The sequence below is a fragment of the Puma concolor genome, chromosome E4, assembly GCF_028749965.1.
Source record: "Puma concolor isolate L17-30 chromosome E4, mPumCon1.1.hap2, whole genome shotgun sequence".
Classification (NCBI taxonomy): domain Eukaryota; kingdom Metazoa; phylum Chordata; class Mammalia; order Carnivora; family Felidae; genus Puma; species Puma concolor.
In genome coordinates, this window is record NC_141683.1 from 50,682,746 (window position 1) to 50,709,873 (window position 27,128).

The 27,128-nt window shown below is 40.6% G+C and overlaps 1 long non-coding RNA gene across 1 annotated transcript in view; it reads left to right on the forward strand.

Annotated features, from left to right (window-relative positions):
- LOC147572665 (uncharacterized) overlaps positions 1-27,128 on the forward strand; it is a 416,520-nt gene that overhangs the window by 65,346 nt on the left and 324,046 nt on the right. The gene's annotated exons all lie outside the window — the stretch shown is intronic.

The following is a 27,128-nucleotide window of genomic DNA, read 5'->3' on the forward strand; positions in this document are numbered from 1 at the left end:
GACCTATCATGTAACTGTACCATTACGGAAAAACTGTGGTTCAATGCTTTTGACTAAATTGGCCAGCTATTAATTGACTACTAATCAGTCCTTTAACTGAAGGCACCGGCAAAATAAGTAGATCACTTAAAACTGTTGAACTAGCTGATGAGTATTGACATAGTTCAAGATCAAGCCACATTTAATGTGTGTGAGGGGGAAAAGAAAAATGAACAGATTTACTAGTGATATTTCTTTTTAGCCTTCCTTTTCCAAGGCTAATTATCGGTTTATCTAAGTGCTTTGCCTTAGTAAATGAGAATGTATTTGGATTTGAAAAGTCTTCTATTTTGCACCAGGGACTAGATTCGGCAAATATACTTTCATGTGTTAATGGGTAGTAATCATGATAGCTAATTTTTTTTGAAGGGGAGGGGATCTGGCATCTCATTAGATCTCCAATGCTTCAGAAGATAGTTGTGATCTGTTTTACAGATAGGGAAACATGGGGCTTAGAGATATACTCCAGGTGTGCATTCCAGGACTAATATACTCCAGTTTATACCCAGTTTAGATATACACTCCAGGTTATATCCAGCTCTTCTTAGCTGGTAGGAGCTAGAGAAATTCTTTGAACAGAGGCAATTCTGTTTTCCCAGTCTTCATCCCTGACTTTTATCCCTATTGTTTCAGATTTGATCAAAGCAGAGATGCCCAGTTAGTCTAACAATGTTGGGAACAAGGGATTCAACAGAAATAGATTTCATGAATGACCAGGTTTTTCTTTTCATGGCCCTGAAATAGCTTGGGAACCAGCCACTGGTCCTGAAAGTGTGTACTTTCGATGATGATGATGATGATGATGATGATGATGATAATGATAGTTAAAATGTATCACCTCCTTGCCATGTGCCAGATGCCATGTTAAGCTTTTTATTTTTATTTTTTAGTGCTTATTTATTTTTGAGAGAGAAAGAAAGAGCACAAGCAGGGGAGGGGCAGAGAGAGAGGGAGACACAGAATCTGAAGCAGGTTCCAGGCTGTGTGTGTGTGCGTGTGTACACATGTCATTGCTTTGTGATGTCTGATATAAGAGATTTCTGGGTTTTCTTTTAAAAATTTAAAACCCTTCCAGGGGCACCTGGGTAGTTCAGTTGGTTAAGCATCTCACTCCAGCTCAGGTCATGTTCTCACAGTTGGTGGGTTTGAGCTCCACATCAGGCTCTGTGCTGACAGCTCAGAGCCTGGAGCCTGCTTCGGTTTCTGGGTCTTCCTCTCTCTCTGCCCCTCCCCCACTTGCAGTCTGACTCACTCTCTCAAAATTAAATAAACATTAAAAAATTAAAAAATTTTAAACCCTTCCTCTATATGCATGTATTTAATTTTAAAAGAATGGAGAAGAAAACACTACTTGAAATTTCAGTCGGTGCTTCCCTGCCCAGGGCCCTAAGACCCTTAGAAGTCCGTCAAGAGGTGATGAAGACCTTAAAGTTATCTTCAGTGTATCAAAAAGCCAAATTAAAATTGATTTAGTGATAATAAGGCATCAGGGTGGAACTCAAACACCAAGTTTATGGAATTATATTAACTCAGGTAATACGGGTTATTGCACACTGATTATTCTTTGATGAATAAAGATAGGGAAATAGAATATTCTTTAGTAAAGATTGCTAATTAGGCAAAAACATATTAAAAAATAAGAAACCTTGTAGAGAAAAGAAAATAAGGGTCTTGTGATAGAAAGCCTGGGAGGCCCGATAAAAAGGTTTCTTTTTCTTCTCGTTCCCTGTAACTTGGCTATTTGTTGAAAATGTTAGCAAAATATCTTCAAAGCCCAATGAGATAATTTATGTAAATTGTTATGCAAATACTAGGGTTTTTTGTTATTAATATTAACAGTAATAGTTATGGTAATAATTTTGCTTTGGAACAGGTGATTTCAGGTAGCAATTATATCAAGACGTTTATTTTAACCTTTTCATTTCTTGACGTTGTATTGGTTCTCTTCTTCACCATATCCAGCATTAGCATAGGTGTTTCCCGAGTGCCGTGGGCTCTGTGTGCATTCATGTGTGTGTGGGCATGTGTAGCGCATGCATCTACGTGGCTGTGTGAGTGTCGTGTTGCCCTCACCCTCTCTGTCTTGTGCAGCTGCACCTGACAAAACTCTTTTCAAAACTTGTTTGAAATGGTGATAAAGCATTTGGGTCGTGGTGTGGGTTTTTACTCCCACGTTTTGCTGTTAATTAGACAAACCTCACCACCAAACCCTCTCCTGCCTCTGTGGGGGCTGTGGGGTCTATGAGAAGCTAGATTTGAAAATCTGGCTGTCATTGTCTTGGGCCTGTGCCTATGGACACAGGGTGGTTTGAATGTCACAAAGAGGTTGTAAAATCAGGTGTCCCCAGGTATGCCCCCAACACACCCAGCTAATGCCAAAAATGGATTTTACTTAATTCTTCCTTTTTAACTAGTTGTTTTTATGCACTTTGGAGACAGTCTGAGTAACACTATTAATTGGGCAGAGATTAGCACATAATCAAATCACATCTGCTTTAAAAAAAAAAATCAGAGCCCTCTTTATTAAAACAGAATAAAGTGTAAATTGGTCTGTAGCAACCTAACTCTCTACTCCTGGTTAAAAAAAGGATATCAAGTGGAATAAGATTGGCTCTAATTATCAATCACTTCTTAGTCTGCCTCTGTACTTCTTTATATTCCCATTATTTCTTCCATGGCATTTTCGGTTTCTTTTCTCTTTATCATCACCGATTTCTCCCTTTCTTACTGCATCATTCCTACCTGTTTGCACACATGTTGTAGTATTTTCCAAGTTAACATCCAGTCAAAGTAAAATCCTGTCTTGGGGGGCACCTGAGTGGCTCAGTCGGTTAAGCATCCAACTCTCGGTTTCAGCTCGGGTTGTGATCTCATGGTTTCATGAGTCCAAGCCCTGTGTTGGGGCTCTGCGTTGGCAGCGCAAAGCCTGCTTGGGATTCTCTGTCTCCTTCTGTCTCTGCCCTTTCCCCACTTGTGCTGTCTGTGTCTCTTTCAAAATAAATAAACTTAAAAAAAAAATCCTGTCTTGACCCCTTATTGGCTCCAGCCAATGTCTCAATTCTTTGCTTCCCTTTAGAACCAAACTTTTTTTTTTTTTTTAAGTTTTATGTATTTATTTTGAGAGAGAGAGCAGGCAGGGGAGGGGCAGAGAGAGAGGGAGAGACAGAATCCCAAACAGGCCCTATGCTGTCAACGCAGAGTCCCACGTGGGTCTTGAACGCACAAACCCTGAGATTGTGACCTGAGCCTAGATCAAGAGTCGGACGTTTAACTGAGTGAGCCACCCAGGAGCCCCCAGAACCAAACATCTACAAGTTGTCAAATTGTGTTTATTTCCTCCCCTCTTCCATTCATTCTGCAGTCTGCTCCTTTGTCCAGAAGGTGGCTCAAGCTCACTGACCCTTTCCTCACACTGTCCAAGGACAGCTTTTCAGTGTTCATGTTAATCAGTCTCTGGCCACCATCTCCAGGGCTGGCCACGTTTCCCCTCAGCACGGTCCTCTCTTGGCTTCTGTGAATCCACACATTTCCTGGTGGTCCTTTTCCCTGCTGGCTACTCCCTTCAGTCTGGGCTTTCTGAGTGGGGTTGTGCTTGAGGGCTTAGCTCTGGGCCTTCTCCTGTGTCTGCACTTGCTTCCTACATGATCCCCTCTATCCCTGTAGCTATAACTGCCATCTGTAATGCTGATAACTCATAAACTTAAGTCTCTAGTCCAGAAATCTCCTCTGAGATTCAGACTCCTATATCCACCTGGCTACTTGATGTCTCTACTTGGGTGTCATCACATCAGGCATCTCAAAGGAAACATGTAAAAATGGAATTGTTCATTTTCCCCTCTTACCCACTCCTTTTCCAGAATATCCTGTTTCCGTAAATGATGCCAACATCAACGTAATTGTTCAAGCCTGAAGCTCTCAATTCACAAATAAGTGCTGTCACATCTATTGCATTCATTTGTTCAATTAGCGGTTATAGTCAGTTCTCATTATTTGAGTTAGTTTTGTGCTATAAAGTCATAGAGAATACAAATTTAGGGAATACTGGACCATTGCCCCTAGGGAAAATACAGTGTTCTTGTGAGCCTCTGGTCACAACATCTTTATCAGCCGCTCAGTAGGTTTTATGTGTGTTTTTGTTAAAAGATGCCTTTATTTTTTATTTTTTATTTTATTTTTTATTTTTTTATTTTTTATTTATTTTTTATTTTTTTTCAGTATATGAAATTTATTGTCAAATTGGTTTTCATACAACACCCAGTGCTCATCCCAAAAGGTGCCCTCCTCAATACCCATCACAAAAGATGCCTTTAATATATATTGTTGATTCATTAACATTGAACTTGGGTCAACGGCATTACATCTCATTTCTGAACAAGGTTTATCTAACAAGTATTTTCTCTGCAAGGCCCATCACAACAATTTGTCACTTAGGAACCCTAAGAAACACTTGAGCACTACACTTAGGGACTCTTTTAAATGGTAAAAACGCCAGCAGAAAGCATGAAAACACAAAGTGGCACTAAATATACAGGGAAAAAGACATTTGTTCATGCAGCATGAGAGCTGAAACAAGAAAGCAGAGTGTTGCCTTGTTGGACCTCGGCTAGGAGCACGTGTGTTAGGAAACTCAAATTTCTCACCTGTCTGCATGTGTGCATATGTGTGCCATGAATACTGATTTTGGGATAAAGTTTAGCGAGTAGGCAGAATCACAAATAGGGAATCAGTGAATATTGAGGATTGACTGTATTAATAGGTATGTGCCGGATGCTGTGATAGTGACATTACTCTGCTAAGCAAAACAGACATGGTCTGTCCTCTCATGGAATAGACTCACTCCAACTGATGAGTATATTTTGAATTCATCTGCCTTTCTCAGATTCTTCCCCCAGATACCCTAGTTCTTACCACCAAATTTCTCATTTGGGCAATTACTTATTAAGTAACTCCTTCAGTCTTTTCCCCTTCCATTCTCCAAAAATAACCACAGTAATCCCCTCAAACATGAATTATTCAGATTTCTGCTTTTTAACTTTTAATGGCTTCCTGTTTCTAATATTTACCATGATGGCGGTCGTGTTGACCTCTGCAGCCTCCTCTTGAACCACAGCCTCCCTTTGCCCCTGCTTCCACTACACTGGCGTCCTTTCTGATTCTCGTGTGTGCTGCGTTCTTTCTTGCCTCTGAGTCTCGTATGCCTGTGCCTATGAGCACTCAGTAAACTCTTCACCCTCAGATCTCATGCTCTAGCTTTCCCTGAACACATGGTCTGCCTTGTTATTTTCTATACAAAGATACCCTGTTCGTTTTTAACGTGCTTGTTATTTAACGTTCTTACATTTTGGCTTCTTTACTGTGTCACCCCTACCAGACCTGAATTCCATGGGGGAAGAGACCCTGTTAGTTTTGTTTGCCACCACCCATTCCTTGTACTGGGTTACAGTAAGCACATAATCGATACTTAGTGAATGCACGAATTAGTGAATCACGGAATGAATGGCTAAGGGTGTCAAAGGACTGATGTATAGCAGCTTGTGTCAGCTAAGGTAGAAAAGCCCCAGTATTGTCTTCATCCAAGTTTCTTTTGCTGTTTCCAGTCATCTTAAGCAGCTTTGTTCTAGTTCCTTACTGTGGATTTATAAGTTGGTGTTTTTGTTAGGTCCAGGAGCCTGTCCTCTACTAAGCAGAACTGGGTATTTGCCATCGCAAACTACTTTTTTGAAGCAGGTTTCCATGGCTCACTGTACCACCATGGCCCTCTGGGTATTCCTGATGCTGTCCTAGATAGTCAGTGCCTTTGGGGGACTCTCCCCAGACAATTCCACATGTTAGCACACTCGCCAGTATATCAGGCTTACAGTATGTCCTTTCACACGTGAGCAAAAGCCCTCATGGGGACCAAGTCTTATAAACCACCATCTGAACCTAAGCTCACCTGCTGTGGGGCTTGTGCTCACCCAGTGTGGGGCTTGAGCTCACCTAATGTGGGACTCGAACTCATGAACTGTGGGATCATGACCTGAGCCAAAGTCAGAGGCTTAACTACTGAGCCACCCACGTGCCCCAGTGAAGAACTTTTAATAATCAGCTGCTTAAAGACAAAATAGGCTGCTTGAGTAGGTAGTGAACACACACTCCTTCAAGATGCTAAAGGGCTATTGCCTGGAATATCAGAGATAGTATTATTGTATTTGATGAGTCAGTAACCTCAGAGTTTTCAGACTGTGGTCTGTGAATTACTTGCATCAGAATCATGTGTGGGTGCTAGTGGGGCAATGGGATTGAGTAGTACATTGAATAATTTGCCCATCCCCATGTAGTATGTTTGTGAAAAACTACTTCCTGGACTCTACCCCGGCTCTTGGCATAGATGCTCTGGAAGATGAAGCATGGGGAATCTGAAGCTTGAAAATTCTAGCCTAGTCTCTAAAGTTATGCTCTACCTTCAGATTTTGGCTCCATGATCCCATAATTCTATATTCAGCATCCACTCAACAAATTATTGGAAATTTCTAAGTATCAGTCACTGTTCTTGGCTTTAGAGATTGTGATGGTTAACTTTATGTGTCAGCCTGGCTAGATTGTGGTACCCATTTATTTAATGAAACACATACCTAGGTGTTCCTCAAAGGTATTTTGTAGATGTGATTAACATCTACAGTCAGCTTAAGTAAAGGAGATTACCCTTGATAAGATGGATGAGCCATATCTAATCAGTTGAAGGCTTTAATAGTAAAGACAGTTTTTCTGGAGAAGAAATTTTGCTTCAAGACTGAAGCAAATTCCTGCTTGAGTTTCCAGCCTGTTGGCCTGCCCTACAGATTTCAGACTTATTAGCTCTCACAATTGCATAAGCCAGTTCCTTAAAATAAATCCATATACTATTAAATACACACACACACACACACACACACACACACACACACACACACTTAAAAGATAAAACATAATCTATATATTATTTTTTATATAATATATGTAATATATATAGGTATATATCTCCCATTAGTCTGTTTCTCTAGAGAACCCTGCCTGATTCAGAGATACATCTGAGAACAAAAAGAGTCTCTGATCTTATGTAGTTTAAATTTTAGGTTCCACAGAGAGCTATTATATTTTCAGTGGTTTAAAATTTATTGAAACTTCTTTTATGACCCAGCATATGGTCTGTTTTGATGAAGATACCATGCATACTTAAAAAGAATATGTATTCTTCAGTTGTAGGTCAAGGTGGTTGGAAAGTATAATTTAGGTCACCTATGTCTCTACTGATTTTTATGGTTGTTGTTGTCTGAAGTGTTCTATTAGTTGTTGATAGATGGGTGTTGAAATATCCTATCATGTTGTGGAATTGTCTGTTTCTCTTTAAATTCTGTAAATTTTTGGTTTAAGTGTTTTGTAGCTCTGCTATTAGATACATGCCACATTGATGATTATTACATCCAATTCATGAATTGATCCATTTGTCACATTGAAATGTCCTTTATCTTTAATGTTACTTTTTATCTTTAAGTCTGTTTTATCTGATATTAAAATAGCTGCTCTGGCCTTCCTATGTTTTGCTGTTTGCCTAGTATATACATTTCCATAAATTTTCTTTCAACCTATCTCTTTTGTTTGTTTCAAGTTTTTATTTAAATTCTAGTTAGTTAACATACAGTGTAATATTGGTTTCAGGAGTAGAATTTAATGATTCATCACTTACAGACAACACCAAGTGCTCATCACAACAAGTGCCCTCCTTAGTACCCATCACCCATGTAGCCCATCCCCTGCCCATTTCCCTCAAGCAACTCTCAGTTCTTTATAGTTAAGAGTCTGTTTTATGGTTTGCCTCTCTTTTTTCTCCTTCCCCTCTGTTCATTTGTTTCTTAAATTCCACATATGGTTGTAATCATACAATACTTGTCTTTCTCTGATTGACTTATTTTGCTTAGCATGGTATACTCTCGTTCCATCCACATCATTGCAAATGTCAAGATTTCACTCTTTTTGATGGCTGAGTAATATTCCATTGTGTGTGTGTGTGTGTGTGTGTGTGTGTGTGTGTGTGTGTGTATACAAAAATACACACGCATACATACACACACACATATACATACATACATACATACATACCACATCTTCTTCATCCATTTATCAGTTGATGGGATGTTTGGGCTCTTTTCATAGTTTGGCTGTTGTTGATAATGCTACTATAAACATCAGGTGCATGTGCCCCTTGGAATCAGTATTTTTGTGTCCTTTGGGTAAATAGTGCAGTTGTTGGGTCACAGGGTAGTTCTATTTTTAACTTTTTGAGACCCCCCCCCCAGTACTGTTTTCCAGAGTGGCTGCATAAGTTGACATTCCCACCAACAGTGTAAGAGAGTTCTCCTATCTATTTCCATTTAAAATGGGATCTCTTATAGGCAGCATATAGTTGGGTCTTGCTTTTTTTTTTTTTTTTTTTTTAATTTTTTTTTTCAACGTTTATTTATTTTTGGGATAGAGAGAGACAGAGCATGAACAGGGGAGGGGCAGAGAGAGAGGGAGACACAGAATCGGAAACAGGCTCCAGGCTCCGAGCCATCAGCCCAGAGCCTGACGCGGGGCTCGAACTCCCGGACCGCGAGATCGTGACCTGGCTGAAGTCGGACGCCCAACCGACTGCGCCACCCAGGCGCCCCTGGGTCTTGCTTTTTAAAATCCATTTTTACGATTTCTAATTTATATTGGAGTGTTTAGTCCATTAACGTTAAATGTAATTATTGATATGTTTGGATTTTGGTTTATCTTTAATTTTTTTCTCTTTGTATACTTTGTTTTGCTCTTTCTCCTCCCCCTCCTTATTTTTGGATCAAATAATTTTAGAATGCCACATTAATTTATCTATTAAATTGTTATTTTTTTTTGCATTTTTACTGGTTGTTCTAGAGACTACAATATAAATTCTGAACTTTTCACAATCAATTAAGGGTTAATATTGTACCAATTTTTATAAAATATAGACTTTGCAACTGTTTAGGTTCATTTACTTCCATCAACCCCAACCAGTCCTTTATGCTATAGTCGGCATATGTATTAAATCTATATAAACCCTATAAGATATCTATGTGTTGTAATTATATAACCCTATATATTATCGTTTTTCTTTAAATAGTCATATGTACTGTATAGAATTAAAAGAAAAAACAGTATTTTTTTATTTACTTATATATTTGTTATTTCCAGTATGCTTCATTCCTTCCTAAGGATGAGTTTCAGTCTGGTATCATTTTGTTTTATCCCAGAGAGCTTCCTTTAGCATTTAATATAGTGCAAATTTACCGATGATGAGTTCTTATTTTTAGAAAATACCTGAAAATGCCTGAATTTTGCCTCATTCTTGAAGGGCACTTTTGCTGGATACAGAAACCTGGGTTAACAGTTTTTCTTATAGCACTTTAAAGATGTTGTTCCACTGTCTTTTGGATTGCAAAGTTTCTAACGAGGGCTATGGTAATTGTTATTTTTTGTTCTTCTGTATGTAATATGTTGCTTTCCTCTGTATGATTGCAAGATTTTCTTTTCTTTCTCTTTTTACTTTTCTTTTTCTTTTTTTACAGTTTGTTTATGATATGCCTAGGCATAATTTTCTTCACAATTATCTTATAGCCCTGAGATTCTCGATTCTGTTTATCATCAAATTTGGGGAAATTTTGGTCATTATTTCTTCAAATGTTTGTTTTGGCCCTGTTGTCCCTCCTATTCTCACAGTCCAATTATGCATACATTAGATGTTTTGATAATGTACCCCCACATTAAGGTTTTGTCCATTTTATAATAAGTTTTACCCCTAATCTTCAGATTGGATTATTTATCTTCAAGTTCCCTGACTCTGTCTTCTGTCCTCTCATTCTGCCATTAGGCCCATCTCATGAATTTTAAACTTCAGAATACATGGTTTTTAGTCTCTGAATTTCCAGTTTAAAAAAAATAGTTTCTCTGCCAAGATTTCATATCTTTTGTTCATTGTGCACATATTTTTACTTCATAATTTTTGAGCAGAGTTATAATACTTGCTTTAAAGTCCTTCTCTGCTAATTCCAATATTTGGGTTGACTTGTTAATCTCTGTTGATAACTTTTTTTCTCATTCCTTTGAATTTTCATGGTTCTGAGAATATCAAATATTTTTTTTTATTGAAGTAAAGTTGACACGCAATATTAACATTAATTTTAGGTGAACAACATAGTGATTCAACAGCTCTCTGTGTTATGCTGTGTTCACAACAAGTGTAGCTATCATCTGTCCTGATATGTCACTGTTACAGTATCATTGAATATGTTCCCTGTGCAGTGCCTTTTATTCCTGTGACTTACTGCTTCCATAACTTGAAGCCTGTATCTTCTACTCCCTTTCACCCATTTTGTCTGCCCCCCAACTCCTACCCCTCAGGCAACTATCAGTTTTCTATATTTATGGGTCTGTTTCTGCATTTTTGTTTGTTTGTTTTGTTTTTAAGATTCAGTATATAAGTGACATCATACAGTATTTGTCTTTCCCTGTCTGACCTGTTGAGAATGTCAAAAATAATTTTGACTTTACCCTCAATACTGTCAGTTTTGTTGTGGACACTCCAGACTTAGTTTTATGTCTTTGAAGACTATTGCCTTTTTGTTTTACCAGGCAATTAATTTGGTTAGATTTAAACTACACATCCTGTCTATTGGCCAGTCGCCAAATGTAGTTATTTTATCCTTAGGTGAACTGCTTTTCAATTTGTCTGGTACTGGGTAGTTTAAGGGTGAGTGAGCCAGAGGCTTGAGCAAGGGTAGACTTCATTCACAGAATGTGGGAGACGATCTATCCAACTCTCTTTTCTTTCTGGGATACTCGCTTTCCAGTGACTGTAAATGTGCTAAATTCTGTCTTCTTGTTCTTCTGGCCAGAAAGATTTTGGTTTTCTGTTTTGACTACCTAAGTTTAAACCACCCTATACAATTCTCTCTCTTTCTTAAACTTGTAAGAATGGGAAACTCCTTCCATGCAATTTCCTTCTTCAAAGTCTTGACACCCCTCCAAAATCTGCTTGCTTTGATTTTCCACTCTTCAGAGTCTTCAGGTTATTGTTTTTTTTTCTTTGAATTTTTTCCCCAGAGTTTATTGTTCTTTGTGGGAAAGTTAATGTCACAGGAGAACTGTGTTTCCTGGGCCATGTTGGAAGTGACACTCTGAGATTTACCTTTACTTTTGGGCAGACATCACTGTAGTCTCTCATAAAACATGTGCCTCTTGGAATAGAAGGAGATGAAGGATAAAGTCAGACATCAAGTTTTCGGTGGCCACTACCCCAGAGGGACAGAAGGCATTGCTGGCCATCATGTCAGGCATCTCCCGGAAATTAACGAGGAGGGAAGTGGCCCTGTTTTCTGTGTGTTGTGATAGGTGGGATCAGAAAACTCTTGGGCTTGGCAAAGAGAGTGATACAGATCAACTCTGTGCCACAACTCTCCTGATCTATGATAGTAGGTACAAGTCATGTAAGATTGCTCACTGGAAAAACTAACATGATGATAGCTGTCCACGGGGGGTGGTAAAGGTTCAATAGGGTAGAATGCTTCCGGGCCTTTGGCGCCTGCATGGTACTCTATATACTCCTCTCCTCTTCTCTGTACTTTGGAAATGACCTAGTTTGACTTGCAGTGCACATCTCCGTATGGGATCTTGGGGAGAGCCAAAGTTAAGCCAGGATCATTGATGCTTAAAAGGGGTATTAGGACGAAGAACAAATATTGTGAAAATGTCGATACTGTCCAAAGCAATGTACATATTCATTGCAATCCCTATCAAAATAACACCAGCATTCTTCACACACCTAGAACAAACAATCCTAAAATTTGTATGGAACCAGAAAAGACCCCAAATAGCCAAAGCAGTCTTGAGAAACAAAACCAAAGCAGGAGGCATCACAATCCCTGACTTCAAGCTATACTACAAAGCTGTAATCATCAAGACAGTGTGGTACTGGCACAAAAACAGACACTCAGATCAATGGAACAGAATAGAGAACCCAGAAATGGACCCACAAACGTATGGCCAACTAATCTTGGACAAAGCAGGAAAGAATATCCAATGGAATAAAGACAGTCTCTTTAGCAAGTGGTGCTGGGAAAACTGGACACGCAGAAGAATGAACCTGGACCACTTTCTTACACCATACACAAAAAGAAACTCAAAATGGATGAAAGACCTAAAGGTAAGACAGGAAGCCATCAAAATCCTCAAGGAGAAAGCAGGGAAAAACCTCTTTGACCTTTGCCACAGCAACTTCTTACTCAACATGTCTCCAGAGGCAAGGGAAACCAAAACAGAAATGAACTATTGGGATCTCATCAAGGTAAAAAGGCTTCTGTACAGAGAAGGAAACAATCAGCAAAACTGAAAGGCGACCAACAGAATGGGAGAAGATATTTGCAAACGACATATCAGATAAAGGGTTAGTAGCCAAAATCTATAAAGAACTTATCAAACTCAACACCCAAAAACAAATGATCCAGTGAAGATATGGGCAAAAGGCATGAATAGACACTTCTCCAAAGAAGACATCCAGATGGCCAACTGACACATGAAAAAATGCTCCACATCACTCATCATCAGGGAAATACAAATCAAAACCACAGTGAGATACCACCTGACACCTGTCAGAATGGCTAATATTAACAAGTCAGGCAACAACAGATGTTGGCGAGGATGAGGAGAAAGAGGATCTCTTTTGCATGGTTGGTGGGAATGCAAGCTGGTGCAGCCACTCTGGAAACCAGTATGGAGGTTCCTCAAAAAACTAAAAATAGAACTACCCTGTGAGCCAGCAGTTGCACTACTAGGCATTTATCCAAGGGATACAGATGTGCTGTTTTGAAGGGACACATGCACCCCCATGTTTATAGCAGCACTATCAACAATAGCCAAAGTATGGCAAGAGCCCAAATGTCCATCGATGGATGAATGGATAAAAAAGATGTGGTATATATATATACAATGGAGTATTAACGTGGTGATCAAAAAGAATGAAATCTTGCCGTTTTCAACTACATGGATGGAACTGGAGGGTATTATGTGAAGTGAAATTAGAGAAAGACAAAAATCATGTGACTTAACTCGTATGAGGACTTTAAGAGACAAAACAGATGAACATGAGGGAAGGGAAACAAAAATAATATAAAAACAGGGAGGAGGACAAAACAGAAGAGACTGATAAATATGGAGAACAAACTGAGGGTTACTGGAGGGGGTGTGGGAGGGGGGATGGGCTAAATGGGTAAGGGGTACTAAGGAATCTACTCCTGAAATCATTGCTGCACTATATGCTAACTAATTTGGATGTAAATTTAAAAAATAAAAAATAAAATTAGGGGCGCCTGGGTGGCGCAGTCGGTTAAGCGTCCGACTTCAGCCAGGTCACGATCTCGCGGTCCGTGAGTTCGAGCCCCGCGTCAGGTTCTGGGCTGATGGCTCAGAGCCTGGAGCCTGTTTCCGATTCTGTGTCTCCCTCTCTCTCTGCCCCTCCCCCGTTCATGCTCTGTCTCTCTCTGTCTCAAAAATAAAAAAATAAAAAACATTGAAAAAAAAATTAAAAAAAAAAAAATAAAATTAAAAAAGGGGATATTAGGATTTCATTGAGTTCTGGAGTGGGTTTTTTATTATTATTTTTATCATATGGTAAATGAGCATGGGCTGTGAAGTCAGAGACCTGTGTTTGAATCCTACTTTTGCCAATTACACACAATATAACTTGGGCCAGTTATTCTGTCTGAGCTGCAGTTTTCTATATGTGAAATAGGCATAATAAAATTCCCCTCATAAGGTTTTATGAATATTAAATGAGAGAATATACATAAGGTTTCTAAAGCATCCACCATGGCCTGCTACATGGTGGGCACCCAGTAGATGTCAGCTATTGTCATTATCATTGTTGCTGTGAAATAAAAATGGGGCTAACGTAAAACCACTGATTTTTAAGCTGAGAGAGATTCACTGGGAAGAAGGAAGGTAGGCATCAGGATAGGAGGAAGTCTGTTTCCATAAGCGGAGAGAAAAGGGGATGCGTTTTGGAAGCGAGGCTAAACTATTCATGGGAGAGAAATTAATGTGGGAAAATCCTATGGAGTTCTGCCAGTGGAGTAAGTCAGGCTCACTCTGGACCTCGGCCTTGAGGGTTAAACATGAGATTAAATATTTAATGTCCATTCATAATTAGGTCCTTAGGAGCCCTGTGGAGCATTTCACTGGCACAGCCATTTTTCTCTCTCTATTTACATTTCCAGCTCTCTGGGAAAGAGCATTGATTCCACAGTCTGATGTGCCTGTGTGGAACAAGAGTTCCCCAGCAAAATCATAGCCCAGTTATTCATTTGCAGGTTTGGAGGACAGAGGGTGGTCCTGGTGGCTTAGGGATCTGTTTGCAGCCTGAATCCAGGACTAGGGGCTTGAAGGAGGCATGGTGCATTTTCAGGTTGTCAGGAAAGTGGATCTCTTCTAATGTGTGTGGCATACAGGTGGCAGGAGAAACGAGAGAAGGGTCTAAAGAGAAGAAACACATCTGGGGATGAGAGCACTGATAACAGGACCGGGAAGCTCAGTATCTCCAACAGGAGGAGTAAGAGACAGAGGAAAGGGGCGGGCCTGCTGAATACAGCCTTGGGGGCAGGTGGGATTAGCCTTCAACTGTCCCCATTTGTCCTAAGCAAGGCAGTTGTTGGCACAATCAAGCCTGAAGGTAACAAGCTGGTCTCAGTAGCCTCAGATTTATTCATCTATCTTGACTCATTTAATACATATCTCTAGCTCTGGGGCCTCTGGATCTACTCCAAACCACTATCTGGCATTTAATATGCAATCAGAAATTCCCTTTGATAAGGATGCCAGGTTAGAAAGTTGGAGCTTTGGACCAAAACTTGGGGACCCAACCATGAATTTTCTATGAGTCCTTAAGGAACATCTTCTTTTCATGTCTCGGCCTCTCTGCCTTTTAGTATCCTGCCTGTCACCCTCCTCTCACAAGTGAGGATGGGTATAGGGGTGCCCGGTGACCATCTGACCTCTCTACTTCCCTCACTTCCCACAGGCACCTGAACCAAATCAATAAAAGAAAAACTTAGAGCCCACTGTGGACCTCTGTCTCCTCTTCTGTTTCCTTTCATCCGATGGTTCCGCCATCCCCTTCATGGAAGCATCTTGCCTGGCCTCCACCTCTCCCTCATGTACTTTTGTTGAGTCTACCTCATACGGATTTCCAAATGTATCTACTTTTCTGAAATACCACTGCCACTAGCTTGGTTCAGACCAGAGTTGTGCCTTGTTTAGGTAACAAGAGTTTCCTAATTATTTTCCTCCTCTTCCTTTCTCCCCGTGCCCCACATGCTGCCAACATGAGTGATCTTTCTAAAATGTGCACCTCATTCTGTCGGGCCTTGCTTTCAGTGGTACTCTGCTGCCAGCAGGTTAAAATTCAAGCACCTTGCATGTTATAGTCCCACAGCCTTTAATTGGGCCCCTGCCACCACCCCACGCCTCCCCTCTTATTGTATTCCCCTCCCAACTCAAAGTCCACACTGGACTCCAGTTTTGAGAAACCACTCACAGTGATCTTACTTATTTCCTGATGGTCCCTCTGCCTGGAACACTCTTTTGTCTCTCCCACTGCACTTCTTTGAGCCTGTGTTTTTCCTCATTTGGCAGATTTCAACTCAGGCAGGACTTCCACAGGAATGTTTTCCCTAAATTTTCAAAGCCTGGATGCAGTGCCCCTCTTATGTGTGTTTCCGTCCTGGGCATCCCTGTTGTAAGTGCTTTTGTCTTATCTGAGTTTTTCAACTATGAGCCCCATGAAGGCCAGGGCCCAGTCTGCCGTGCTCATTTCCACACATCCACCTCCTAGCATTGTGCCTGGTGCAGAACAGAAGTCTGGTACATATTTGTTAAATAAGCAAATATAAAGAGTTTCTCAACTATAAGCAGTGTGTGTGTGTGTGTGTGTGTGTGTGTGTGTGTGTGTGTGTGTGTGTTTGGGGAGGAGGAAATGTGTTAGTAAAGAAGAACCAAATAAGGTTGTTTCATTTCCGAAGGTCATTGGCATTTTCCAACACCCTGTGCCCCTTTCTAGGGTTAGGAAGGAGCCTCTATTGGTCACTCATCCCTGAAAACGTCTGGAAGACCTGTTTCATAAGATTGACTGTATCAGTTTGTGGGGTCTAACGTTGAAGGCAAAAAATGGCTTTTGAGAAAATGCATGGTCTAACAATTCCTTGTTTGCTCCTCTGGTAGGCCTGCAAAGAATGGTCTGAGAGAAATGGGCCTTCAGTGGACCAGAGTGACCCTTCTGTGACTGTAGGCAACTGAGCTCAGAAATGGTCTGACTGATCTAATTGCCCTGACCACATACGGGGAGCATGTGTTGAGCCTGCAGCTTGGTTCCCTCTGTTCCTGGATGATGAGGCTGCGCCCTCAGGCTCCTGATAGGTTGCCAGTCTCATCCATAGTGTTTGAATGCTTCCCTGCTGCTAGGAGAACAGAAAACAGTGGCATGTCAGTGTGGAGGATAGGCCCACTGGGAAGACAGGGGTTGGGACGGAAAACTTTTTATTCTGTCACCTGATGTAAAATCAAGGTGACATGGTGAAATCACAGGAACTAGATTAAAGGAAATGTCTCTGCTCTTTTGTGTACTATAGAGCTGGTCTAACTGTGGCAACAATATTATAGGTTTTTATAGCACCTTTCTTCCCTAGGGCACTGGGCACTTTAGTGTCTATTAAGAGGCTTTCAATTGAATGGGTTCTCCCAGGACCTCAGTCCTGGTATCATTTATTTATTTTGTAGCATTAGCTTTTTCTTTTATTATGGTACATGATAAAATGGGTTCAGAAACAGTCTGTATTGGCATGAACACAGCACTAGGTAGAAGTGTGTGTATGTGTTGGTATTAAATTCAGCCATTAAATATGAGATGGAATAGGAGAATACGTGATAAACAGAAGGAAGCCGAATAAATAAGAACCAATTTTGCACAAATCATTACAATCCATTTGTGGCATTGTTGGGAAATCAGGGCCAGTTTATACTTTGGAAACCGTGAGTAATTGGAAGGGGGGGTTTCTTTCTTGTGCACAAAGACCATTTTTTCCCCAGGAGAAAACTTTCCCCTGTCCTTAGAAGTCATCACCAAATGTGTAAATCTGAAACATGTGAAATAGACTCAGAATGAGGCCACCAAAATGACTGAACCTTTTTTCTGGTTCTTGGAACTGAAGTGAAACCAGCACTGATAAGCTTGCCTCTACTAAGACTTCTGGAAGAGCGTGATTTACAAATAGTGGAAACCAAGATAGAAAGCAAGCAAGCATTCATGATGTTTTTATGAAGCTGTTTACTGAAGAAAAAGTTAATGAAACAAAATATAAATATGTATTTAGTTGCAGAGCTAAGAAAGGTTGTTGAGAATGACTTGAAGTTGTGGTATGGGAAGACCAATAGGTATCTGTGGCACACAGTTATTAAATACTTAGAGGGATGCTCATCCAAATGAGAGTTCCACAGTAGTTCTAGTCCACATGTATCACTTCTGCTTCTGGCCAAGATGGAGTAACAGAGGCTAGATTTACCTACTCGCATGAAACAACTGAACAGTTGGACAACTAGTATCAAACAATTTGTGAGATGTTAGGCTTCAGAGAAAAGGGATAGTGGTCCCTGAAAGGGAGAAAACAAATGATGTGGCTCTTCTGATTATTCCAGGGTACTGCAGAGAAAGATTTTCCAGGCCATGCTACATGGAGGGGAAATGCAGAAGAACCTTGCGGGTCTCCTTGGTTTGAGCAGACAGAGTTGATAGTTTAGGGAGGCCACTGTGACTGGATTTTGCAGGGCAGAGTGCTGTCAGGAGACAGCTGCATAGAGAGCTTTGGGGATCTGCAGACAGTCTCCCTGCAGTCTGCATCTCGGTACTTATCAGCATGTGCTTATAAGGAAACTCCCTGAAGCTGGGGATGGAATAACTTGAGAGGATTAGAAGGGACAGTTTGCAAAACTCAAAACACGACTGGGAATATATTCTCCCACCTGAGTGGAAAATCTCGTAATTCATGAGACATCAGGTAGATGGGTCAGAAGGGTCCTTCTCCAGCAGTGGGTTGAAATTAGTCCTAGACAAAGCGCTGCTCTCATCCTGCCTAGCAAAGCTTAAAAGAGTGTCTGAAAAGGATCAAACTGTTTCCAACTAAATTAATGATGAAGCAGAACAAAACTCAAGATTATTAATAGAAGTACAAAAATATCCAGCACGCAACAAGATAAAATTCACAATGTCTGGCATCCAATAAAAAATTACCAGGCATGCAAAGAAGCAAGAAAATATATGATCCATAATCAGGAGAAAAATCAATCACTGCCAACCCAGAAATGGCATAGATGACAAAATTATTAGACAAAGACATTTTGTATGCTGAAGAAGCTAGAGAAAAGATTGAGCACATTAAAGATCATATTGTGGGAAATATATTAAAAAACTTTTAACGATAAAAATTACAATTTATGAGATGAAAAATACACTAGGTAGGATTAATGGCAGATTACACAATGCAGAAGAAAAGATAATTGAACATGCAAACACAGTAGAAACTATCCAAAATGAAACACAGGGGGAAGATAATGAACAGAGCTTCAGTGAACTGTAGTGTACTTCCAGTGGCCTGAGATACATGTAATTGGTGTCCTCAAAGAGAGGGGAGCAGAGCAGCAAAAAAAAAAAAAAAAAAAAAAAAAAAAAAAATTGAAGGTATAGTGGTCAAACGTCCAAATTTGATGAAAACTGTAGATCCATGATTTCAAGGCTCATCAATGCCCAAGAAACATGAAGAAAACTACACCAAAGCACATCACAATCAAATTGGGTAACACTCAGTGATCAAGGGAAAAATCTTAAAAGCAGCCAAAGGAAAAAGGATACATTATGTATAGAGGAAAAAAGTTCAGGATGACAACAGATTTGTTGATCAGAAACAATACAAGAAAAGAGAGTGGGTCAACATCTAAAGTACTGATGGAACAGTAACTGTTAACTTAGAATTTCATACCCAGTGACAATGTTTCAGAAGCTAATGCTAAAAGATTTTTCAGATGTACAAAAACTGAAAAAACTTGGTACCACACATTCTTACTACAGGAAACATGTCCTTAGACAGAAGGAAAATGATACAATGGATGTGACTCTATACAAAGGAATAAAGAGCATCAGACATGGTAACTCTGTGGGTAAATATAAGACTTTAAACAATTATTTTAATTTCTTTAAAAGAAAATGATCCTTTAAAACAAAAATCATAGCTGTGTTGGAGTTTGTAACATAGAAGCAAAGTATGTGGTCACTGGTACAGTAATAGCCATTGCATAGTGACAGATGGCAGCTACACTTGTGTGCACAGCATAATGTTTAGAGTTGTCGAATCACTGTGATGTTTAACTGAAATATACTGAATATATATTCAGTATACTGAAAATATACTGAAATATAACTGAAATAGTGTGTCAACTATACTTCAGTAAATAAATAAATTTTTCAAAATGTGTGAAGATAGTATCACGAAAGTTAAGAGACAAGACATGAAATTTTTGGTTGCTAGGTTCTTGAACTGTATGTGAACTGATACAATGTCACTTTAAGGTAGGTTGCAATAGGTTTAAGATGTATATGTATTATGTAAACCATAGTCTAGTATTGAAATAAAACTACCAAGAATTCTAGCTAAAAATCCGACAAGGTAGATAATATGGAATCATAAGGGATACTCAACTAATCCCAAAGTAGGGGTGATGGATATTCTCTTGATTGTGGTGATTAATGAGTATATACATACGGCAAAGCTTATCAAATTGCACACTTTACAGATGTGCACATTATTGTATGCTAATTTACCTTAAAGCTGCTAAAAGGATCAGATAGGTTTTACTCAATTTATCTAAAATAAAATATTTATTTTTAAAAATAAATCATTCCATAGCTCAGATTAATGTGCCGGAAACACAACTCCACAATTTGGGAAAGCACAGCATTTACAAGAGCTAGAAGGTATGTTAAAAACCATCTAGACTTCCTTCTTCATTTCGCTTGTATGAAAATGAAGGTCCAGATAAATGTGAGTTGCTCCAGCTTACTTATCAATCATCTAATATGAGCAGTAATAAAAAGGAAGCGAGTTCTGATTTGTTTGTCTTTGCATGAAACTTCCTGGGTGCAGATCCTCCATCTGTCTATGGTTATAGACAAAAACCATATCTGTCACAGTGTGTCCCAGGGCAGAAAGAGGACAACGTTTTGACTGAGATGCTGGCAACTCAAGCTTAGAGCGGAACAGCACTAGGGCTAACTGGGAATAGCAACAGCTGAATTATGTAGTTAAACCCAAGGCAACTGCCTTGTTACCAGTAACCATGATCTTCTTGAATTCCTTAAGCAGTGGCTTCAAAGACCGAGGGTATTAAACTTCAAAAAAGCACATTTGGGGAATTAATCAATCTAATAAATATGGTGCAGAGGGAAGAAGTATTAAAATCTATAAGGGGATGGAATTTTGAACATGTGAATAGACACTATAATTAAAGCATAGTGGATTACAATTGCTCTGGAAAAGAAGATTGGAGATTGCTTGCTCTTTGCAAAGTGGATTTACAAAGGGTGGCTTAAAAACCTATGAGCAAAAAAAATCTGACTTGGAAAGGAAAGGAACAGGAGGGAATCAAATGAGAATATGCAACACAAGTTAGGGCAGCCAAAGAGCAGGGTGAATTAATGTGAGCAAATGAGAATGAGAAAGGCTTTTCTGAATAACCAGGAAAAAACGGAGGCAAGGGAAAAGAGAGGCTGGCTGATGGATGAAGGCGATTATAAGATTAAAGATGACTTTGAAAGTTGCTGAGGTACAGCTACATTCCCTGTCGCCCCCTCTGCCAACTCTGCTCTAATAAGAGAGATGAAGGAAGTAAACTCAGACAATTAACAGGCAATGAACACTCCTCCACAGGAGCATTTGATAAAAAAGCAGGGAAGGAAACATGGTACACCTTTGGCTTTCCATTAGGAAATAGCCCTGCTAATCAAAACTGGAAGGGAGTTCAGGATGGGGAGCTTGCCTGAGGAGAAGTTTTGGTGTTTGTGTAGAATTAAATAAACTAGGAAAAATATCAGCCTTTGGAAAGCTAGAAACACCTTTGCAATAAATGTCTGCCAAAACTGATGTCAGTGTTTAGCAGAATAGCGGAATTGATTTGGACGTAGAAAAAAATCTATAAAAGTATAAAAATAAACATTGCTATAGTTGTTAAATAGCGTAAGTTTGGGTATTTAAATTAAATTAGTCATGTCGTGCTTTAACTCTTAAGCAAAATTAAAAAGAGAGTATATAGCATGAGCAGGAGAAATGAAATGATCTGTCATAACTTCCTTTTCTAATAGAGATGTGAAGAAAGTAAGTCCAGGTTGTCATTTTCCATTTGGGGCTCTAAGGACTCTGGACAACAAGCCCAAGTCATTCTCTACATGTTATGGCAATAGGCATCTACCTACTTCACTTGACCTCAGGAATCTGTGAATCCCACTTCCCCCACAGTACTTCCCTACTCCATCTTCCAGGAAACCTGGCATTCTCCAGGTTCATCTTTCATTGGATGAAAATATACTTTCAGGTTATACCTTGCCCTTAAATACTGTTTAGTAGAGGGATTGACTTGGGTTGATTTTCTTGAAGAATAAGAGCTAGTACAAAGGCTTAAAGGAATAATAAGAGCTAACATTTATGGAGCGCCTCAGGTACCATGCTAAGTGATTCACATAAGGTTATCTCCAATCCTCTGGCCAATCCTTTGAAAAAGGTACAATATAATTCCATTTTGCTGAATGTGAAAACAAAGGCACAGGGAGATTTAGACAGTTGCCCAGGATTAAACAGCTGATGATTTAGAAAGATAGGGGACAGGGCACTATAGAGAAGAAATGGGACCAGTCAATAAAGGAGGGGAACCCAAAGACCAAAAATCCCACATCGTATGAGAAGTGTTCTCTGACTTTCCTGTGCTGGGGTAGAACCTAAAATTCTATGACTCTGTAGTTCTGTTAGAGAGCACGGTCCTGGGAGAATGAATTAGAAGATGGGTGAATTTTGGTGGGATGTGGGCAGGAGATTGCAAAATGACATAAACTGCGACAGGGTTCCCGCAATGAGGAAAACTGCCGACTCTGGAGCAGCTCAGGTGCCTCTCTTGGTGGCTTCACTCCCTTACCCATGGTGGCATGGAACTCTCTACTGGTTTCTAGATAAAACTCTTTCCCACAGACCTAGGAAAGACACTCTTATCACGCACTTTTTCAGGAAACACCAATGTATTATCTTGAAGGCTCTGTGCATTTGTGAACCTTTCATCTTGCTGGGACCCACGAAGGAAGCAGGCTATGGATGTCTGTGTAAGAGCTGAGAATAGATTTGTGTGGGTAAGACTGGGGACTCAGGTTGGGGCTGGGGGCTGGAGGGAAGACCTATATGGTTGGTCTTGAGGCTTATTTCCTCCTGCTCTTGGTAGTATAGCCAGAAGCTGGATCAACCATCTGGGTCAGCTCCCTAGAAAGCCTGACTGATACCAACAGCTGATCTCTTTAGTCCTAAAGCTCTTGTGGTCACACAGTCAACTAGGTGTTCCTCAGCCCCCTTTGCCTATAAACTTTTTTTAGAACAGTATGGGATAGGTTCTTTCTACTAGAGCCCTTTCCATGGTGTACCCAGCTTTGCTGTATTCAGAAGCCTCTCTCCGGGATGAGAACCCGTACACTCTGCTATTCTCCCAGTGAACTGCTCAAAAGAAGTCTGATTTTATTTTCTGTGGCACAGGTGGTGGTTGTACTTTTATCCCCTTTGCAGAGCTGGACGATGGTGAACTGTGTGAGCACTGCTGGGAGGGTGCCCCCTGGGACTGAAGAACAGTGTGTGCGGTGGGGAGGGTACTCAGGCACTATCTGAAGGTGCCTGCAGTTAACAGCAACAGAGCAGAGATCAGTCCTGAATTCTGAGAGGCAGCCTTGGTGGTTCCCAGAAAAATGATCACTGAGTAACCAGGAGGGGGAATCCAAGCCCATGCTAGGATGATAGGAGTTTAGAAGCCCAGGTTGAAGCATTTGGACAGCAAGTGTTTTGAAACAGGTAAGCAAGTGGGGATACTCACACAGCCCTGGACGCAAGAATAAACTAGAATAGCAAACAACCCCCTGATGTGTGATGCACGTACATAGATCTTGCCAGGAAGAGCTGACCTGGTCCAGCAGGCAGAGGTGTTTGGTCAGGGCTAAGTGTATTAACAGAGAGTGGGCCAGGAAATGCCCAGGTCCAGGCAGACCTGGGCAGGCAGAGGTGTTTGGTCAGGGCTAAGTGTATTAACAGAGAGTGGGCCAGGAAATGGGGAAGTGCCTGTTTGCACAAGGCGCCAGAACTAGGCGGAGCCCAGGGGCAGTCAGTCAGAACTTTCCAGGAAGACCAGAGGAGAGGTCAGCCCTGGTGGCGTGTTGGATAAAGCCTACGGCCGTCTAGATGGGACTCTGAGATTCGTTGCAGATGGTCACAGGTAGAGACAGCAGGATGTGGTGTTATCTGAGGTCAGCTAATGGAGGATCGAAAGCTCAGCAAATTCCAAGAAAGTAAAGAGGTTCAAGCCAGTTAATCATAAAATACTCAGGAGAATGCTAAAGAGCTCTGACCTGGACAGAGTGCCCTGCTGAGTGAAGACTTCTTTCCCGGGCAGGTCCTCAAAACCCTTTTGTCCCTTCATCAGGATTTCACCACCCATACTAGAGGATCTCAGCTGGTTAGGGAAGCTCTGTTTCTCTTGGGGACTGAGGGGAGGGAGGAATTCCCCCCATTCCTCTTGATACATTGGAATCTGAATTCTGAGGAAGGGCATGGTCTTTCAGTGGAATTTATTTCTGGGGACTTTGGGGGCTAAATCCCAGGAAAGGTGGTAGTTATCCTACAGAGACTCAAACTTTTCCTTTAATATCCAGTTCCTTCCTATCTTTCTACAACAGAGATAGTGATCCGGTCACCTAAGCCCTGAGGAAAATAATAATATTGGTTTATTGATGTATTCCTTTGCTTATGCATTAGTGACTATTTATTGAAAAGTTATGAGGCATGGTGCTGTGGGTATGATGGCCAACTAGTTAGGTGCAGTCCCTGCCCTCTAAGCACCTTATAGCAAAGTGGGCAAGACAGAAGTAAAGAGCAATTGTATTGCTGTACAATCCATGGGATATAACGGGAATATACATGGGTGCTGTGGGACCACAGGCAAGAGGTATATCTATCTCTGATGTGGAGGTCAGGGAAGGTTCTAGGAGGTAGTCAGTCTCAGACTCTGAACTGCTCTTGGTGGCCTCCCTTCCTCGCCCATTCTGGCACCAAATCCTCTATTGCTTTCTAAGTGAGCCCCCCTCCCATAAACAGGCAAGACTGTTACCATCATATACACTTACCTGAGACACATTAATGTATTATCTCTAAGGTTCCATGCATTTGTAAACCTTTTATCTCTAATTGTGGAATGAAAGATTATTTCTTGTTCAAAGGAATTTCAGGCTTCAGCAAATGGATATAATGGGTACTTTTTCCTGTATTTTTAAAAAATTGTGAGTGGGAGAGTATGCTTCATGGAAAGTGAGCACATGAAGTATGATTATGAAGGATCCAATCAGACCAATTTTTTCTGCATAATGTAATACACCATCAAAATTAAAAGACAAATTCCAAACTGGAGAAAGTATCTACATGTAGTAGATGAATTCTCTCCTAAATGCATAAAAACCGTTTAAAAATCACTAAGGAAAAAGATAAACAGGCATGTAGAAATACGAACACAGGACTTGAAAAGACGATGTCATCCTGCTAATTTATAGTTTTTACTTGTACAATTCTTGCACATGAAGAAAGCTCAGAATTGTTATGGAAAATTTACAAGAAAGTTAATCTGACACATTGTAGTGATAGACGTATTATTGCGTTGCATGATAATTAGAGTTAATTTGCATAAAGGCTGTAATTAGTATTACTTTCAGCTAGCCAAAGTTTCAGTTCTTTTTCTCACTTTTAAAGTTTCTTCGTAACTAAAATTATTGTCAAAGATGTCAATTTTCCCTCAACACCCTTATGTTCTCTCTCTCTCTCTCTCTCTCTCTCTCTCTCTCTCTCTCTCTCTCTCACTCTCTCTCACACACACACACACACACACACACACACACACACACACACACACGCATGTGCGCCCATATGAAGGGAAGGTGGTAAATATCCCAGGTCAGGTTCGCATATCTCTGTTGGCTCTACCTCTCCCATGACTGAAGCTTCCTTTGTGATCACCTAAGCTCTCCTACCTCTGGAGCTGATACTTACTGAACAATAGGAAGTTTCCATCTCTTTCCCTCTCACACTTCCAAGGTATCCTTTTGCTAAAGACCTCAAGGCAGAGAACTCTCTGCTTTGAGGAAGTGGGCAGTCTTTCTAGAGGGACAGGGACAGCAGTGAGGGGGGTGCACATTTGGTGAAGGGGCACAAACAGGTCAGTGAGGGTGACTCTGGGGAGGGGAGATGGAGAGACAGAAAGACTGGACTGTATAGGCCCAGGGTATAGGATTCTGGAAGACCAAGGAAGGGAAGGAGGCTCAGATCCTCTGGTTCCAGGACCAGGGGCTTTGATGCCAGAAACCAGTAATTATAGGATTTTCTTCCCTCGAAGCCACTGTACAAAAGAGCTTCTTAGGAAGCAACACAGATAAGGGCACTGAGGACAGCTGAGTGAGGAAGAAAGCAGAGCAGTCACAGCTCTCTGACTCAGGCTGTGTCCTCTGACCCCTGTCCCTCATGTTCCTGAAGCAGTACTGGCTTTGGGTCCCCCAAGACTCAGTGTGGTTTTGTAGGAGCCCTAGGAAGCTCCCTTTCACGTCTACCCTGCACATTTCCTACTTGATGTGAGAAATTCCTTTCATGGGACATAAAATCCTTAATTCTACAATTAAAGATAAGAGCCTTAAAATTACGTAGGAGAACTAATGCATTATTATGAAGGTGTTTTATCAAGTTGTAAAAGACTGGAGGTTATGGAATCCTCTTCTGTTTTTGACTGAAGCAATGAGAAGGCAGAAGGACCAGGAGATCAAGACTCCTGGTAGACGTCCTGGCAGACGACATTGGAAACAACCACATCAGGGTGACTCTTACCCTGGAATCTTAATGAGTCATCAGGAGTCTTTAAGAAATGAAAATGCCTGAGGCCCAGTGTCCCTCTGGCTCATATTGTAGAAGTGATGTATCAAGCTCAAATCAGAGCAGCAGGAGAGGAGAGGTGGGGGTGACAGGGAGCAGACTATACTTAGTAAACAACTATCCCCCCCACAATATCCTCGGATCCCTTTACTCTTTGCAGGGCATCTGAAAACTGAAGATCAGAAGCTTGCAAGGTTGTGAGGATCTGTTCTCGTGCTTTTTGGTGGTTCTTCTTGCACAGTTGCTGGCTCCTGCATTTTTCTACTGAAGACAGCTGGGAGGGAGTGAACATAGAGGTCTTGGGTGGGGAACCAGCTGCTGGATAGTATGACCAAGATCAGTTTTTCAATGACTTACGCTATTATTCATGTATAGCCTCCTCTTTATCTTATGGCCCCCTCTTGATGTTTTATAGTCTGTCTTGTAATTACACAGGGGCTGGTGCACCCTTTGAGTATTGTGAGGATGTGCCTGTTCTGTTATTTTAGTCTATGCAATAGTTTGTACTCGGATTATTAAATAGAAATTATCAGACCCAAGAAATAGGAATTGGAAGGTTGAAAAGGTTAATGAGAGAGCCATAAAGAAGCTGGTGGACTGTTTACAAACATTGCTTCACACTGAGGTTATTTAGAAATTTGGAACCTCTATGAGTCCCTAGAGGGAAAGGGGATATTACATGCGCAGATATTTTATTTATTGTCCTCTCCCCAAACAGTAAGTAATAAACAGATGAAACCACAAGGTTATGGAATTATATTACCTTTTGGCTGTGAC